The sequence below is a fragment of the Xenopus tropicalis genome, chromosome 4, assembly GCF_000004195.4.
Source record: "Xenopus tropicalis strain Nigerian chromosome 4, UCB_Xtro_10.0, whole genome shotgun sequence".
In the NCBI taxonomy this organism is placed as follows: domain Eukaryota; kingdom Metazoa; phylum Chordata; class Amphibia; order Anura; family Pipidae; genus Xenopus; species Xenopus tropicalis.
Window position 1 is genome coordinate 20,102,190 of NC_030680.2, and position 17,874 is coordinate 20,120,063.

At 41.8% G+C, this 17,874-nt stretch overlaps 1 long non-coding RNA gene across 1 annotated transcript in view; it reads right to left on the minus strand.

The window, feature by feature from the left end:
* LOC116410304 overlaps positions 1 to 17,874 on the minus strand; it is a 64,449-nt gene that overhangs the window by 45,046 nt on the left and 1,529 nt on the right. The window contains exon 2 of the long non-coding RNA XR_004222263.1: positions 1,670 to 1,760. This is a non-coding gene — a long non-coding RNA (uncharacterized LOC116410304). The remainder of the gene's footprint in view (positions 1 to 1,669; positions 1,761 to 17,874) is intronic.

The following is a 17,874-nucleotide window of genomic DNA, read 5'->3' on the forward strand; positions in this document are numbered from 1 at the left end:
TCCCATCATGGCATGAAGGCTGTACGCTCAGTGCCCCCCACTGGCACATACAGGCATGGAAAAGCTGAGGGTAAAGATAAGATCATTTATAAAAGAAACCAGAATTGAATGTGATACTGACATGTGAATGTATCACACAGCAAATCCTTATAAAAGGATTCTCACTGCATAGAGATATTGCCCATTTTGTAATATTACGTAGTATGAGGAATGGATCCCATTCACCCACAGTCTGGCTCATCCGGTGCCCCCCCATAGGGAATGTAATGCACATGAGCAAACTGGCTCTGCCCTTCCCTCACTCTCCAGCCCTGAGCCCCAATCACTGAAGGGTAAAATGCATTATACAATATTCATTGGGCAGATAAGAAGGTACCTGTGGGTACAAAGCCTAAACCAGTCCCTGTAGGGTTACTATGGCACCATTTCTCCTGGGTACACAGAATATTAGCAGGTGAGCAATAATGACATTATGGGGAAGGGAAATCCTTCTGATTTCTGACACACAGGTAACTCTTTTATATGTGTCAAATCCATTCGCATTTCATAATATATGGATCCCTAGTCCTGCCGGTGCCATCGGAACCAGGTGCGTGTGAATGAGGTACCAGGAAGCAGCAGCGGGCAGAACCCCTGTGGCACCGTGCCTTATACAAGAGCAGAATAAAGAGCTTCCAAGCTTTGTTGGATACAAACACCAGCATGGGGAGACATTACAACGGTTCTGGGGCCTCAGGGAAGTTACATATAGAACTTGCCCCTGAGCGTCTGCAAAATCTGGGGGCCCAGCCTAGTCTCCTAGTAGCACCCACACAATAATCGATTACATTGCTGCATTGTAGGGACATTCAGCATCCAATCATGTTTATCTTCTGCTGTATAATATTAAAGGGGTTGCTCATCTTTGAGTTAATATCTAGTATAATGTAGAGAGAAATATTCTCAAATAATTTGCCATTGGTCTTTATTTTTATTATTTGTACTTTTTAAATTATTTCAATATTTGTTCAACAACTCTGCAGTTTGCAGTTACAACAGCTATCTGGTTGCTAGGATCAAAATTACCTTAGCAACCAGGAAGTTTTTGAATTTTTGTAGCAGCAGACAGGAGGCAGGTACAGAGTGCACCATAGGTCGGACATAGAATCACTGACGAGTTCCCAGTAACATGAAATAAAGTCTCACAGCCTCTTATTGGCACCTAAGGAACCCATCTAACAACCTGCAGTCTGGGCTCACAGGGAGCAAGCAGCGGGGAAAGCAGGGGCGCAATGAATACACATCGATCCCTTACCGGAGGAGTGGGTTATAAGAGCCCACACAACCGTTGGAGGCAAATAATATTTAAGCCAGAAAACACTTGTGACATAAGAACAGGCAAGTAATTGGCTGATCCTGTGTCACATGTACAAGTGCATAATGTGCTGACTGGGACTCTCCCCATTATGCACATGAGTAATTCTCAACATGGCGGCAGGACGCTTCCTAGGGGCAATATCTGCCCAAAATAGTATTGTCCCCAAACCAGAATGCAGGCTCTATTAGCCCACATGTTGGGCGGGGTAATATATATTTCAATGATAGGTGCCCTATAAGTGAGCTGCCTATAGCAGAGGGTAGAGATACATGTGTAGAACTATACAAATACCAGCCGGGGATAACTACTTACCAGCACGGCCTGTCTCTCCTTGGATGCACTTGTGCTCAAGCTCTTCTACTCACTCCTTCAGCTCCACTCTCCCCTCCATCAGGGCAGCAGACTGGAGATAAAATCAGATGAAAGCTCCATGTTACAACATCATATCTCCCACAAACCCTCCTGTACCGAGATCAAACAACCAAAAATGAATTCCAGGGTTTACTGTGCTGTTTATATGCTATTGATCCATGTATATTGGGCATTAAAGACCCCACAATGAAAAGAATACTTATGCACAAATAAGCACCTTCAACACATTGTGTCATGAGAGCCTGCAAAAGTATGATATATATTCACAAAGGACACATTTTCCAAAGGTTAAAATGGGTAGATATATCTTTCTACTTTCTCGGCTGGCAATTCAGCATCTCAAATGACCAAGGTGTTAGGCTGTAAAATGGGCTGTGCATTAAAAATAAGGCGTCAGTTTTTAACTCAGGAGTGAAAAAGAAATACGGCTGTAACTCACCCTTAAAAACAAAAATTTAGTCATTTTCAGTATGGCAAAGTCCCCAAATGCTACTTCTGGCCAAAGAGGGATTTAAAGTCATCCTATTAAGCATCAAAACTAAAATTTGAGTAATTGTTAGATAATGCTAGAATCTGACAAGGCAGGGCAGCCAATCTGTACATTTCTGCTGTAAGGATATCTATATGAGATATATATATATACACTATCTGCCTTGGTGGTTATGGTTCCACTAGACAGATGCATTCTGTTTAAATACTAATAACACACAGACTCTGTCCCTTTAACACATCAACCCATACAAACCACTACAAGATTCGCAATATTTGGACTTTACTAGACAGTCTCATAATAACCTATAAGCAGAATAGTCACTGTAACTCCCATGATGCTACTATATAGGATAAAGATAATCACAATATCCCCCCAGATACACACACATATGGCAGTACAACCAGACAAATGTGAAAGTGCCCTGGGCCCAAAGCATATAAGAAGCACACAACAAGCAGCTTAATTCTACTTATACTTGTTGTAGGTTTTGGGACATGTTAAAGGGACACCTGCACCTTTTTTAAGCACCTTGGCAACGCTAAAGTATAATTAAGCAGAACGTACCTTTGCATTGCCTGCTCTTTCCCATTAAAACTATGTACCATGGATATAATACATTGCCCTAAGGTGGATGCAGGGTACTGGGAGTTGTAGCACCAAAGCCAGCTGGACCTGCAGGACCATTTGTGTGTGTTCCCTCAAGCACAAAAGCTTCCTGCTCAGCAGCAGCAGGGCCGGAACTGGGGATAGGCAGAAGAGGCATGTGTCTAGGGCGCAAAGGTGGGGGGGGTACCAGGACACCTACCTCTTCTGCCTGGCTACCCCTAGAGGCCTCACGCATCGCTCACTGGCCCCCGTGACGCTCATCCCTCATCCCCTCTTCCCGCTGCGTGTCACTGTGGGAGCAAACGCACACAGAGACACACACATGCCGTGGGGCAGGGAGATGAAAGGGCTTTGCCTTGGGTGCGCCTGTGACTTGGCCCGGCCCTGTTTATTTTTATGCATGAAGCACACAATTGTTACTTTCAAGTTCACCTGTTTCAAGCAGGGCCATAACTATGGGTAGGCAGAAGAGGCAGCAACGATTGGGGGGCACCAGACAGGAGCCTCTCCTGCCTACCCCTAGTCCGCTCCCTTTAGTCATTGCCCCTGCCACTTGCCATTAATCTCACTGAGATTAATGTTGCAACTGACCTATTGCTGATTACCATGTCATAGCCCCACCCCAGTCACCCCTTCCCCCCCCGAGAAGTCACCACCCCGCCCCCGTGACATCACACCCCTCCCGGTGACATCACATCCCACCCCCTGCATGGAGATAGGAACGGCAGAAGGTGGCAACCCTAGTTTCAGGGTAGTACTGCCACAAATGTCTTAGGGAAGCTATGGGGGCCCCCAATGAGATCTTTGCCCTGAGACAAATAATACCTTAAATCAGCTCTGGGGTTCTGAAAATCTTTTATGTCTGCTCTTTAATAATTTGTGCAGATTTGCCATAGCTTTTCTCCATCTGCTGAGATCACTAGTGCCGTTGCCACTGGAGTCTAGCAGGATCCGGAGATACGTGCAATACAACCCTCTTTGGTATCTTCCTTTTAAGGTCTTAAGATATAGATGAACTTCCAGTCCAATGAGTTTTCCAAACTTGCTGGCATATCCCAAACAAAACTTTCATATCACCATCTTGCAGGACGTTAAACAGTTTAGCTGGAATTCCATCATATCCTGCAGTTTGGGTTTTAGCAATGCTTTCTATGGCTCTTTCAACTTCACTTTGCTAAACGTCAAACTCCAAATCAGTAAAACTACTGTAAACTCAACAAAGATATTGGGGTGTTTCATACACATTCCAATTCTTCTGTGTAATCCAAGTTGTAACCATACTTACTTTTTACAAGACCAAGTTTTGCCTGGAATCGTTGCGTGCAAGTATATAGGTAGATAATGCGAAGAAAGGATCCATCAAACTGTTGATGCCAAAACAAATGGGTGCTCCTACACTGACTGACAATACGTGTGTGGATTTGAAACTGATCACTGCTTCATGTGCTTCCTGCGGGCATTCAAGTACAGGTATAAGACCCGTTATCCAGAATGCTCGGGACCAAAGGTATTCCGGATAACGAGTCTTTCCGTAATTTGGATCTCCATACCTTAAGTCTACTATCAAATCAATAAAACATTAATCAAACCCAACAGGATTGTTTTGTATCCAATAAAGATTATTTATATCTTAGTTGGGATCAATTACAAGGTACTGTTTTACTACTACAGAGAAAAAAGGAAATCAGTTTTAAAATTCTGAATTATTTGATTAAAATTGAGTCTATGGGAGATGAGCTTTCCGTAATTCGGAGCTTTCTGGATAACGGGTTTCCGGATAAGGGATCACATACCTGTAGTATCTTTTAGTTTAGCCAATAAAATGATCGCATTGAGCCCATTAAATGTTTTTGATTTACAGTATGTTGTCTCACAGCATAGAGCACTTAAGGGAAACTATACCCCCAATATAAAAATATATTGCATAAACAAGCTCATAGGTAAAACCCTGCTTCATCTAAATAAACCATTTTTAGTAGTATGTGTTATTGGGTACTCCTAAACACAAAATTGCCATTTTAACCCTTTTACTGCCAGCCGTTTTGGTCAAAGCGGAACTTGTATTGCCAGACAGTTTTCGAACATTTTCCACTGTTTCACTTTAGGAGCCTTTCCTCGGGGGGACTTTTAGTTTACCCAGGAAAAAAATATATTGTTTTGTCCAGGACAACCTAAGCTTTCAAAATATGGTAGAATTTTTGTGTAATTCCAATTCTGTAACAAGATGTAGGCTTCTAAATGTCTAAAAATGAAAAAAAAAATCAAATTTTCCATAATATAAACACACATAATAGAAACAAAAAATATTTTATGCACAAATATACAACTGATTTGGAAAGTTCCATGTCTCCTGAACGTACCAATACCAAATATATATAGTTTTATGGAGATTTCTCACTTGTATAGGTCAAAAACTCCCAGCAGTACATTACCAAATTTCCAAAGCACTGCTCCAGAAAGCTGCATACTTTAGATTTCAAGGCCAAAAATTCCACTAACAGAAGGTTTATCCGAGAAAATTATACATTTCTGGAAAGAACAGATTCTGGGGAATACAGAATAGGTAGAACTGTCTGTCTACTCCAAACTATCAAGTCACAATGCTTTTCTAAAGTTATTGGTTTTTATCAAAATTTGTGACATTTTTAAAAAATCGCTTCCAAGCTTCCAGTCTAAAGTATCTTATCTCCTACAGGTCATAAAGTAACCAAATAAAACACCCTAAATTTGAATGCCAGGGGTCCACTGAACACTTTGATGCCCAATATGTATAGGTTTACCTAAGTATGTGGTATGTAGGGGCCCCAATGTGAACATACCCCCATATGATCTATCATTTCTGTCATTTCAGCTTCTGCAAAATCAACACATTTACATTACATTATATGTGGGATAATGCTACAAAAAAAGTATGCTCACCCCAGAAAGCCATATATTTTTGGAAAGTACACATTCCCCCAAATCTAAAATGGTTACCCATGTCTTTCTACTCCAAAGAACCAAGTCGCAAAGCTTTCCTAAATTTGGCAATTTTGATGACAATTCCAAAAATCCTCTCAAAGCTTCCACTTTGCAGCATCTTATCTCCCATGTATCATTAGGTACCAAGGTAAAACACCCCAAATATGAAACCCTGAGGTCTACTGAACACTTTGATGCCCACTGTACAAAGGTTTATCAAAGCACATGGCACCCCAAAATATACCTTGTGTGCACTAATTCCATGGCTTACTTTTACCTAATTCATAAACACATGGCAGTTTTATGTGGGATAGAAACTGCAAAAATATAGGGTTAGCCCTGAAAACCATATATTTTTGGAAAGTACACATTCAGACAAATCCAACATGGGTAAAGAGTCCTTTCTACACCAAAGTACCAATCTGCAAAGCTTTCCTAAAGCTAGTGGTTTCTATGACATTTCAGAAAATCTACAAAAAATGTTGCAATTTGCCGCATTTATCTCACACAATTTCTTGCGTACAAAAGATAATCACCCCAAATAGGAACACCAGAGGCCTACTGAACAGTTTGATGCCCTACATGCATAGATATACCAAACTATGCGGAGTACAGGGGCACCCAAATGAAAAAAATGCATATAAATTTTCACGATTGACGCTCCAGCTCATGCAGTTTTTGCACCCGGTATGTGTATTATGTGCCATAAGACCCCCTAACAGTACCGAGACCCTAGAAAACCATACATTTTCTGAAAGTACACATTCTGACAAAACAAAAAAGGGTAAATACATCTTTCTACTGCAAACTACCAAACTACAAAGCTATGCTAAACAGAATGGTTTTTATAACATTTCTGAAAATTGTTACAAAGCTTGCATTTTGTCCCATTACGCTTTAAAAATTATAGAAAGAAAAGAAAAAGTGTTAAAACCAAAATTAACCTTATACCTATTTGCAAAGTACTGCAGGCTAAACTATAGCCAGCAGGTCCTGGATTTTGTTACACTATTGCGAATTACCTTAGGTATAAATATCACCTTCTATGCAACCACTCACAAGACAACACATATAATCACTGACTATACTTTACAATAGGTAAGTCCCACAATACCCGTTAGGTGTTATACCCTTCTGCATATATATGTACCACTTTTGTCCTTGGTATTCATGGGGGAAAAAACTCTTCGAGTTTCAGCAATGCTGGGATTTTTTTCAATTATCCGGGCGGGATAGATTGGGTATATTACCACTTGTGTTTGTTATGTTGCGCTCATATTACAATCACAAATACAATCAGGTTGCGGTAAGTAATATGTAGACTTATTGAGTATGCTTTGTTAACTAAACAATCACAGCCCCGGAAGATATCTAATTGGCTCCGGTTCAACTACGTATTCGGATCGCTCTTTACAGATTAATCGGCGGTCATAATGGTAGTATACTGGATAAATTAACCTTTCCCAGCTCCACAAACCACAGCATCCGGTGGATCCCAGGGTTTGCCGTGGTTCAACTACACATCTCGATAATCCTTTACCTCAAAACTGGATGTATTTTACACATTGGTAACTATACGTATGCATGGTGTTGTAAATGATCTAGCTCTGGCGCTGTCCTTTGAGGATGAGCGGGCTTTGCACACTTTATGTAGTCTACAGACTGAATCTGTTCAGTCTACTGATCGGGTGGGCATAGATCCCAGATCAACAAAAGATCGTTTACAAATTAAGTCCGATTTTTATCCCCTGCATTGCAGAGGTAACGTTTTGGATAGGTTTCAGGATCTTATAGAGCAGAGGCTTGTATCTTTAAAGATGGAGGTAGACAGTCATTTCTTGCCCTCAAATCTTACTTATCAGGAGCGTGTGGCCCTCAAGCAGTTACAGAGTGATCACTCTTTGGTGATAAAAAATGCGGATAAGGGGGGGATGATAGTTGTGCTAGACAGTGATACATATAAGAATGAAGCGTTGCGGCAGCTTACAGACACCTATCAGGTTCTAAAGGGCAACCCTACGGTTTCCTATTCTATGGCTCTTGCCGAACTAGTTGGTGAGGCCTTTACGAATGGCTTGATAAGTGAAAAGATAAGGGATTACCTTATACCTAGGAATCCCAGGATACCTTTGTTCCATCACTTGCCCAAGGTTCACAAGAAGGAACGCCCTCCAGTGGGAAGGCCTTTAGTTTCGGGAATTGCCTCTCTTAATGAGAAATTATCAGAATATGTTGATCTATATTTACAGCCGTTGGTTCAGCGATTGACTTCTTATGTACGTGACACTAAGCACGTTTTACAAATGTTAAGTAATTTCACTTGGCATGACACATACTCATGGGGCACAGTAGATGTCACATCCCTATATTCTTGCATCCCCCATGAGAAGGGGCTGCAAGCTATTGCATATCACCTTGAGGCATACAGCACTTATGATACTCTCACAAAGAATTTCATACTTGATTCTATCACATATTTACTTTCACATAATTTTTTTTAAATTTGATGGTACCTTTTACCTCCAGAAATGTGGGACGTCGATGGGCGCCAAATTTGCGCCAACCTACGCCAACCTTTATATGGGTTGGTGGGAGGAGACCCACATTTATGGAGGTACTCAGGATCTTTTATCCAATATCGTTTTTTATAAGCGATATGTGGATGATCTTCTTTTGGTTTGGCAGGGGTCAGAGTTTGATTTTGTTAATTTAGTTTCTTTTTTGAATCACAATACTTTAAATTTGCACTTCACGAGTGATTTTAATACCACTCACATTTCCTTCCTTGACCTGAAACTGATGGCTTCGGATTATAAAGTGGAAACTACTGTATTTAGGAAAGCGTGTTCTGGTAATTCGCTCCTTAGGGCCGATTCTTGTCACCCTAATTGTGAGAAATTGTAGTACGTTGGAGTCCTTTGTAGAACAAGCTTGCCTTTTACGTGATAGATTCCTAGATCGAGGTTACACTATGAGATCCCTTTCAGTAGCGTTTACTAAGGCCTTAAATACCAATAGGCTTGATCTGCTTGAAGACCATACTACGAAAGTAGGGAAGAATTTTGATATAGCTGTTCTGGATAATAAGTATGGTAAAATTAATTGTAGTAGAGACAAGCATATTTACTTCAAGAATAAAAATAAAAATAGATGCAGTAAGGAGGTTGATGCTAGTACTGGATATTCTGATAACAAATTGCCAACTTTTGTGACTACATACAGCAATCAATTTTATAAGATTAGGGAGATTTTTTTATAATCTCTTACCAGTCCTTTATAATGATCCTCTTTTGGAAGCCACCGTGCTTGGTGGCTGTAAAGTGGTTGCACGGAGAGCACCGACTCTTGGTAATTTTCTCTCCCCCACTTTATGGAGATCGTGTCCCACCAGAGCTACATGGTTAACCACTAAGGGTACTTATCCATGTGGAGCAAAAAGATGTGTTACTTGTAAGCATATTAAACGTTCTACAGTTTTTTATAGTTCCTTCACTGGCAAATCTTACAATATGCGTGTGTACGCAAATTGCAACACGCAACATGTTGTTTATTTATTGACTTGCTTATATTGTAACATCCAATACGTTGGTTGTACGATTAGACCTTTAAAAAATAGGATGCGTGAGCACATCAGACATATAATCATTAAAGACAGCAATAGTCCCCTGTCTAAGCATTTTATACAATGTTGCAACTCTGACGTTTCTCACTTGCAGATACAGGTTATAGATAGAGTACTACCAGATGAACGGGGTTCTGATATGTATGCAAGGCTCTTGCGCCTTGAAGCAAAATGGATCTTTGTCCTTGGTACACGCTCCCCTAATGGTTTAAACTCCACTTTCGATGTGAGCTGTTATGTATAATTTACTATTTATTCACGTATCTAACTTTTGTACTAATACTTTGTTAGTGAATTTAAACAATTATGATGTTTTCAATTATAATTTATATGTATTTGGGATATTTCTTCTTTTTTGTTTTCTTTTTTGATCTTTTTTTTCCTTTGATTTTATATTGAGGGGAGTGGTTTCCTCTTGTCAATTATGGTTAAGTGATTTCGTCACTTCCCTCGTGTGGCTATTTAAACTTTGTGATATTTGTATGTTTTCTGCCTATGATTAAGTGCGGGCTCGCACGAAACGCGTTAGGCGTTATGTTTTAAATGGAGAAATAAAGATTAAATTTTAAGAAAATATCCCAGTCCGGTGCGCTTGGTGTTACCTTTCTTTGGATTTCTATACTTATGCATTAATCTAACTAATTTTTTATATATCGGTACCACCTAAATTCTTGTTGCACATCAATAAAGCATCTAGTTGTAACGACGCTTCATGTCATGTCTTTATTCATACCGTACATTCAGAGGGATGTGTGTTCTAATGTACACATTTCATAGTGTACATCAATGTGATATCAAAAATTCATGAAAACATAAGAAGCATACATACAATGAAGCTTTATACGCTCCCTAATTTAGCGTAAGTATATTGTTATACCGAAATTAATTACGAAGTCCCAAAACGATGGGGATCGATTCCACACTCTCCACAGCCTCTCCGTTCGATTTGGTGGTGTCACCCATATGGCCTACCCGGTCATATTATAATTACCTCTAAGCTTCCCGAAACGCGACACAAGAGCAAAGTTCACCTTACCCGTCACCTGGCGCAACACAATTCAACTACAAGGTCACAATATGCCGCTAGCACAAATTACAAATCTACCCTGACCTGTGGTTTTGACGAGACGCGCATGGGTTTAAGGCTGCAGATTCCAAACACTGACCCCATCATTAGCTTATCATAGAGCGCTTCATCCCCCAAATGTAAGGTTCAATATTAATATCCCATGATCATTTCCTCAAAATCACTTGGCGTTTCAAATGTTGTTTCTCAAAAGAAAGCCCTCCTAATGCACCCGGTGTATCTTAAAACTAGTTTCTCCCCATAGAGCTCTTCCCGCCCGTTGTTAGCACTTAATTTGTATATACAGACCAACCAGGGCGTTAGCTATTAATCACTCAATGTGGCTGGTTATTTCAAAGGTAACGGAATCAATCGGCGACTTATGTTAGAATCATCTCAATTTCTAGCCCATTCAGTATACATCAACTTTTTACAACTCCGATCTATCAAGTCCCACCCATTTGGTTACTAAATTGGCACTCAGTGCCTATTTTTCACGGCGATTGCAGACGTCTGTCTAAGTATATAGTTGTTGCCTTCCGGAATAAATGTATTTATACACACATTTTACATATGATACACAATCAGAATGTTATGTACAAGCAAGAAATGACTCCAGTGCTATAGTATAGTGTGAGTGTATTTGTGTATGTGAGTGTGTGTGTGAGTGTATATGTCTGTATGTGTGAGTGTATATGTCTGTATGTGTGAGTGTATATGTCTGTATGTGTGAGTTTATATGTGAGTGTATCTGTGAGTGTATATGTGAGTGTATGTGTGAGTGTATATGTCTGTATGTGTGAGTGTATATGTGAGTGTGTGTATATGTGAATGTTTATTCCAGTCTGGTAGTTTCTATGATATTAGCAGCAATGGAAATAATATAAAACCCCAATGTTGGTTATTTTCCCACAGAAGAGGAAATCGCTGGTGCTGCTACTTTCCCGGGATCCCCATTACTAACAAGGCAGGGCATTATCAGTTTTTAGCAAGGAGTTAAAATCTGTCTGTATTTGCCCCATGTGCTGTAGGCCTAAGGGTAGGGACCTACACAGACAATAGGGAGTAGGAGTCCTCCTCCTACGACCGTGAGTGTGGCAATCTATATATTAATAAAAAGGTTTAATGCTATATAGCACTCCTGTTTTATAGAATTTTAATTCTGCTGTTTGAATAAAAATGGGATTTATTTAAGGCAAGAAAGTTCTTGAAGTCTGTGAGTGCCCACTTCTACCATATAGAGTGCCCCAAAGTTACAGATCAATTACACCACTTTCTATCTGCATGAAAAGGGTGTAGGAACACATTCTTCCCTGTATCTATAGTAACACAGAAAGGTGGAATAGCCCTACAAAGAATACTGCACCATATTTTGATTTTTTTCTTTTTTCCTGGCTTTATATACTACAACCTATTGATTGCTCAGAACCTTGGCAAATGTTCGGGTTTTGGGTTACCGATCATGACACTTACCAAATTTATATTCATAACTTTGTAACTAAAAACCCCCTGGTGCTTGGAATACATGCCCTGGCATAGATACTAAATTACTTGTGAGACAGGGGACAGGGCAATGTACATGGATCAATCCTCTGTCCTTTCTATGCTTGTAGCTAATTTGACCAGATCACTTGCACCCCCATTGCACTGGTACATTATACCAGCGTTTTTAAACCCCTGTTCCGCGGCACACTAGTGTGCCGCCCCTGGTCCGCCCCTCCACACTTTGCCAGCCTCTCATTTCTGTGCTTCTGCCACACTTGCCTTGCCGCCTCCCTCACATCACGCTATCCGGAAGTAAGTTTATCCCTGTCTCCGTAGCGGGGTGGCGGGGTTCTTTTCAAGTCCCGCCTCCCTGTTTGTGGACTTTGACAGTGACACATGGAGGCTGACGGCGGCTCCCGCTTGGTGCTGGGGATTGATGTAGGCACCAGTTCTGTGAAAGCCGTGCTGCTAGATGTGCGTTCCGGGGATGTAGTTGATAGCCAGAGCCGGGACACCCGGGCTGCAGTACAGAGTAAGTGCGGCCCACAGGTGAGAGGGACAGGAGCCCACCCTCGTACCCCATGCGAATCACATCTAACTTGCCCAACTAACAGTGTTGAGTGGAGGAATGTGTAGAGAACCCAGGTAGCGTGTAGGTAGAGCAATTGGATAAAATAGTCAGTGAGGGCAGCCAATATATTTCAGTTAATTTGCCTACAATAAAATGATGTGAATTTCTACATTTAAGGTTTGCTTCCTAGATGGCCTGATTCCCCAATAGATGTAGAATGGGATGGTGCAGTTCATTCAAGCACTCATTGCTTAGGGGGGCACTGCTCTTGGCACCAATGTACTAGGGGGGCACTGCTGCTGGGCACCAATGTACTAGGGGGGCACTGCTCTTGGCACCAATGTACTAGGGGGGCACTGCTGCTGGGCACCAATGTACTAGGGGGGCACTGCTCTTGGCACCAATGTACTAGGGGGGCACTGCTGCTGGGCACCAATGTACTAGGGGGGCACTGCTCTTGGCACCAATGTACTAGGGGGGCACTGCTGCTGGGCACCAGTGTACTAGGGGGGCACTGCTCTTGGCACCAATGTACTAGGGGGGCACTGCTGCTGGGCACCAATGTACTAGGGGGGCACTGCTCTTGGCACCAATGTACTAGGGGGGCACTGCTGCTGGGCACAGAGTTAAATTTTTTAACATTTTCTAATGGTGGTGTGCCTCGTGATTTTTTTCATGAAACAAGTGTGCCTTTGCCCAAAAAAGGTTGAAAAACACTGCATTATACTAAGCCTTGGAGTGCTCCCACAACCCCCCTTTTTTGTGTATTATTTTGAGTTATTCTGTTGGAAGTATGGCCAAACGTCCCATACAGTTGTAGCACCTCCAGTCCCCTCCCTTTTGGTAGCCTCACTCAGGCCTTACACAGTAGAATTTTTACAAGATAGAAAAAAAAGCAAATATATGCTATATAAACCTCCCAGAGGTAGCCTAAAAGAAATGCCCTAGGGTTTCGAATGTAACCAGCTGCCCAGGATATTTTCTTCATCTTTGGGGGTCATTTATCCGCATTCGGATTTTTTTGTTATAGAGTTTTTTGAAACCACAACGAAACTCATTTTCATAAATGTCAGTCATTTATTAGAAAATCCAAATTTAAAAAGCACAAACGGAAAGACCAAACATTTCCCATTTTAATGAAATTAAAAAATGCTGCAATTTGTCTAGGGAAACTCCTCATTAACTTCTACAGAAAATCCACAGCTTTTAGATGTACAGGTATGGGACCCGTTATCCATAATGCTCGGGACCTGGGGTTTTCCAGATAAGGGGTCTTTCCGTATTTAAGATCTCCTACCTTTAGTCTGCTAAAAAAAATTTAAACTGTAATTAAACCCAATAGGATTGTTCTGCCCCCAATAAGGGGTAATTATATCTTAGTTGGGATCAAGTACAGGTACTGTTTTATTATTACAGAGAAAAGGGAATCATTTAACCATTAAATAAACCCAATAGGGCTGTTCTGCCCCCAATAAGGGGTAATTATATCTTAGTTGGGATCAAGTACAGGTACTGTTTTATTATTAAAGAGAAAAAGGTAATACTTTTTAAAACTGTGAATTATTTGATTAAAATGGAGTCTATGGGAGATGGCCTTTCTGTAATTTGGAACTGGATAATGTGTTTCTGGATAAGGGGTCCGATACCTGTATTAGTGATTTTTATGCTTAAAAAATGGCTAAAATGCATGCTTCTTTTCCTTGAAAAATTTGCGTTTAAGCTAAAAAGAAAAAAAAAAAAAAAATCATGAAAAAAATATGAAAGCGAATAAATTCCCCTCTAAATACAAGTTGTGATTTCTGTTATGTTTTTGGAAAGTAATATACATGTATTTTGTAGGTCATTTTTTACTGAGAAAAAAGTCTGGGAAGAATCTTCCAATAAATACTATAGGAAACATGGTCTGGCAGCCATCAGGCCTGGAGCTGTCAAGAGCTTGATAACATTCTGATTTCTTTAACTATTTCATTGGAACTAATGTACCTTATGGATGGGCCTTTTTGGTGGTGTCCCATGTAAGGGGGGTTGTAAGGGACTGCTTATTTGTTTACAGGGCTAGACCTAGGGGGAGGCAGAAGAGGCAGCTGCCTAGGGTGCAACAATGGGGGACGCCAGGCATGTACCTCTCCTGCCAACCCCTAGTCCATGCTCCCTTCTAATGGCTTCCCCACTTGTCATTGCAGGGTAATGACCCCCCCATGGCACACACACGGCGGTGAGGTTGCTGGGGCAAGGTGGCTGACTGGGTTGCCTAGGGTGCCCGGTCGGCTTAGTCCTCCCCTGACAGGGGGAGTACATTCAGGGCCCTGTGAGTTCTGATGGCGGCCCTGGATCTAAGGATGCTTTTGTTTGTTTTTATGTGAATCAGTAAGGGCGAGCTTGATTGGTCACAAGTCTCACCATGCAGCCAAACACTATCACATATGTACCTGAGTATGTGATTGGCTGCCAGTTACTGGAATAACATTATGACTGTTGATAACACTTCTTGTGCAGCTCTGATTGGCTGAAAGCTGTTAGGGAAGGTGATGTCATGTCTCGTGACAGTGACAGTTATTTCATTTCTGGTTTCAGAGGTAAGTGCAGCAGATACCAACACTGGGGCAGGGGGGCATATTAAAAACAACAATACAAGGGGCAATTTGGGGTGGTTTGGCACCAATGATTTATAGTAGCTTGGGGAGTAGGGCCAAAGCTCCCAAAATTACCCCTTTGGCTCAAAAAATCCCCAAATTGGCCCCCCATTGCCTCCATTTGCCTGGGCAGATGCTTGTCATGAAGCTGTCTATTGGAAATGTCAGTTTGTCTTTCCAAATTACATTTGCTTGACAAGCAGGAAAAGGGGATTCATTTTAGGCATCTTTGCATTTCCCCAAAAAGCAGCCATGGGGGTACAGGGGGTACAACTTCAGGGGGGACAAACCAATGATGGGGTCTAAAACCTGGACTACGATTCCCAGCATCCTCTGCGGTTATAGTTCTAGGGCAATGTGTGTTTGGTGTTTGGTTTGGTGTTTACTCTGCCTCTCTTTAGCAGTTAATACCAAATGTCATTTGGTTACTAGAGTCCCAATCATCCTAGCAACAGTTATTGGTCTCAGCACTAGAGTGGATGGTGAATAAGGGAAGCCATGAGAATAAAGACAATAGCACAAATCAGAATTAATGCCTAAAATAAGGATCCATTGTGTTATGGGTGCAGGGGAACTTATCAGAGCAAGGCAGGTTATGAGAAGCCCCCATTGAGCAGGAAACATATTCAGTAGCGCAGTACCACTGGGAATGATACAGAAAGGGAACCCCAGTATGTATTGCTATGAATGACACAGAGGGTCCGACTCAAAAGAGCTTACAGTCTCTTCTCTCTCTCTCCCCATAAAGTGAAATATCCGAGCGATTTGAGCGACTCGAGCGATTTGCAGTGATTTGCAGTGATTTGCAGTGACTCCCAGCGACACAGCAGCAGATAAAGAAGACGACGCAGAAAAGTCTTTTTAAAGACTAAAACATCCATCAAGAGTAGAAGAACAAGAAGAAGAAGAAGAGGAAGAAGAAGAACCTGCCGGCCCCTTGTGGGTCATCTGGTAAGGAACCTGTATTTTCCCCTCTGGAATATGTATTATATAGTAGATGAGGTTGAAAAAGGACATCTTTTTACATTAACTCTAACCTTCCCAAATCTCTCTTTTATATTACAGGGGCAGCAGAGATGGGCATGAGTGCCAGTAGCAGGCAGTACTATGAGTACCGCTATGGAAAGGTAAGCGCCCATAGTGGCAATAAATACACATTGCTGTGCTATTTGGGCTAATTGTCACTCTCATTATTATCACTGGGATTAAACTTAATGTCTTCTTGTTTCCTGCATTTCTCTAGATCTCATTTTGGATCCCCCCTCATCTGGATGTCTTTGAGATCAGGGATTTTGAGGATCCACGCGCAGGCCCCTATTTGGAGGGCATTAGGGGCCAGATAACAGGCGACATCAAGATGGCCCTTTACGATCTGTGGATGGCAAGGGATTGCATCCAAATAACAAAATGGTGGCGATTCCTTCTCAAGGCCGAGTTCCGAGGGGACTATAAATATATTAAAGCCCACCTAAAAGGCCTCTATAAAGAACTAGAGGCTGTCAACAAGGCCATCCTGATGCGGGACAACGAGAGATATTAAGGTGCCGTATAAAATCTATGCTTCTCTCTCTTCTTTCTATGGCCCTTCAAACATATTGGAAAAGGCACCTACTGACAGCACCACTACCAATTTCCTGGGTACCAAGTACAGTTGCACCTCTGTCTAGGTACCCTCATTAGCAGTAGGTAAGAACAACCGAATTCTACCAGCTGTGCCTCCACTACTGCCCAACACATTCCACCAATGGTGCTACCCCTTCCAGCCGCCACTATTCCATCTGCGGTGCCCCCTACTCAATCCATTATATGTTTTTATACATAACCAGCGGTGGCCCCCTGCTTACACTGCAGTTCCAACAGCAGTGCATCCCCCTTTATTCCTTTTCACTCCATCACTCAGACTGCAGAAGCCGGGGTCTGCAGGCTGCCTGGGGTCCAATGGAATGGAAAGGAATGCACTATTCATCTAGCAGCTTAATGGCGGCCATGTGTATTCTGCCATATTCCCTGTTGTTTCCATCTCTCCCATTTCTTTGGTTTAATATGGCGCATTGATCCTGGGAGCAAATCCGATTGCCGTTGAGGAGTCAGGAAGGAATTTTTCCCTCTAATTAAGCAGATTGGCCAAAGCTTCTCAGAGGTTTTTTTTTGCCTTCCTCAGGACCAATAAAAAAGCGCAATGTATTATGTTTATCAACAATAAAGCTGTGACTTACACAGATTTACCACCAAGCGGCTCTGTGTGTCTTTATTTTGGTAACTGGGCTCATTTGACAGGGGTAGTAACACATTGAAGGGGAGGGAGTGGGAGAAGTCCTCGTGCGGGTATGGCTGCTCCCCAGAGCATTCTCATACTGGGCTCACATACTGAGGTTCTAATGGGCATTCTTGGGATCCTCCCACCATTTCCCATCATGGCATGAAGGCTGTACGCTCAGTGCCCCCCACTGGCACATACAGGCATGGAAAAGCTGAGGGTAAAGATAAGATCATTTATAAAAGAAACCAGAATTGAATGTGATACTGACATGTGAATGTATCACACAGCAAATCCTTATAAAAGGATTCTCACTGCATAGAGATATTGCCCATTTTGTAATATTACGTAGTATGAGGAATGGATCCCATTCACCCACAGTCTGGCTCATCCGGTGCCCCCCAATAGGGAATGTAATGTACATGAGCAAACTGGCTCTGCCCTTCCCTCA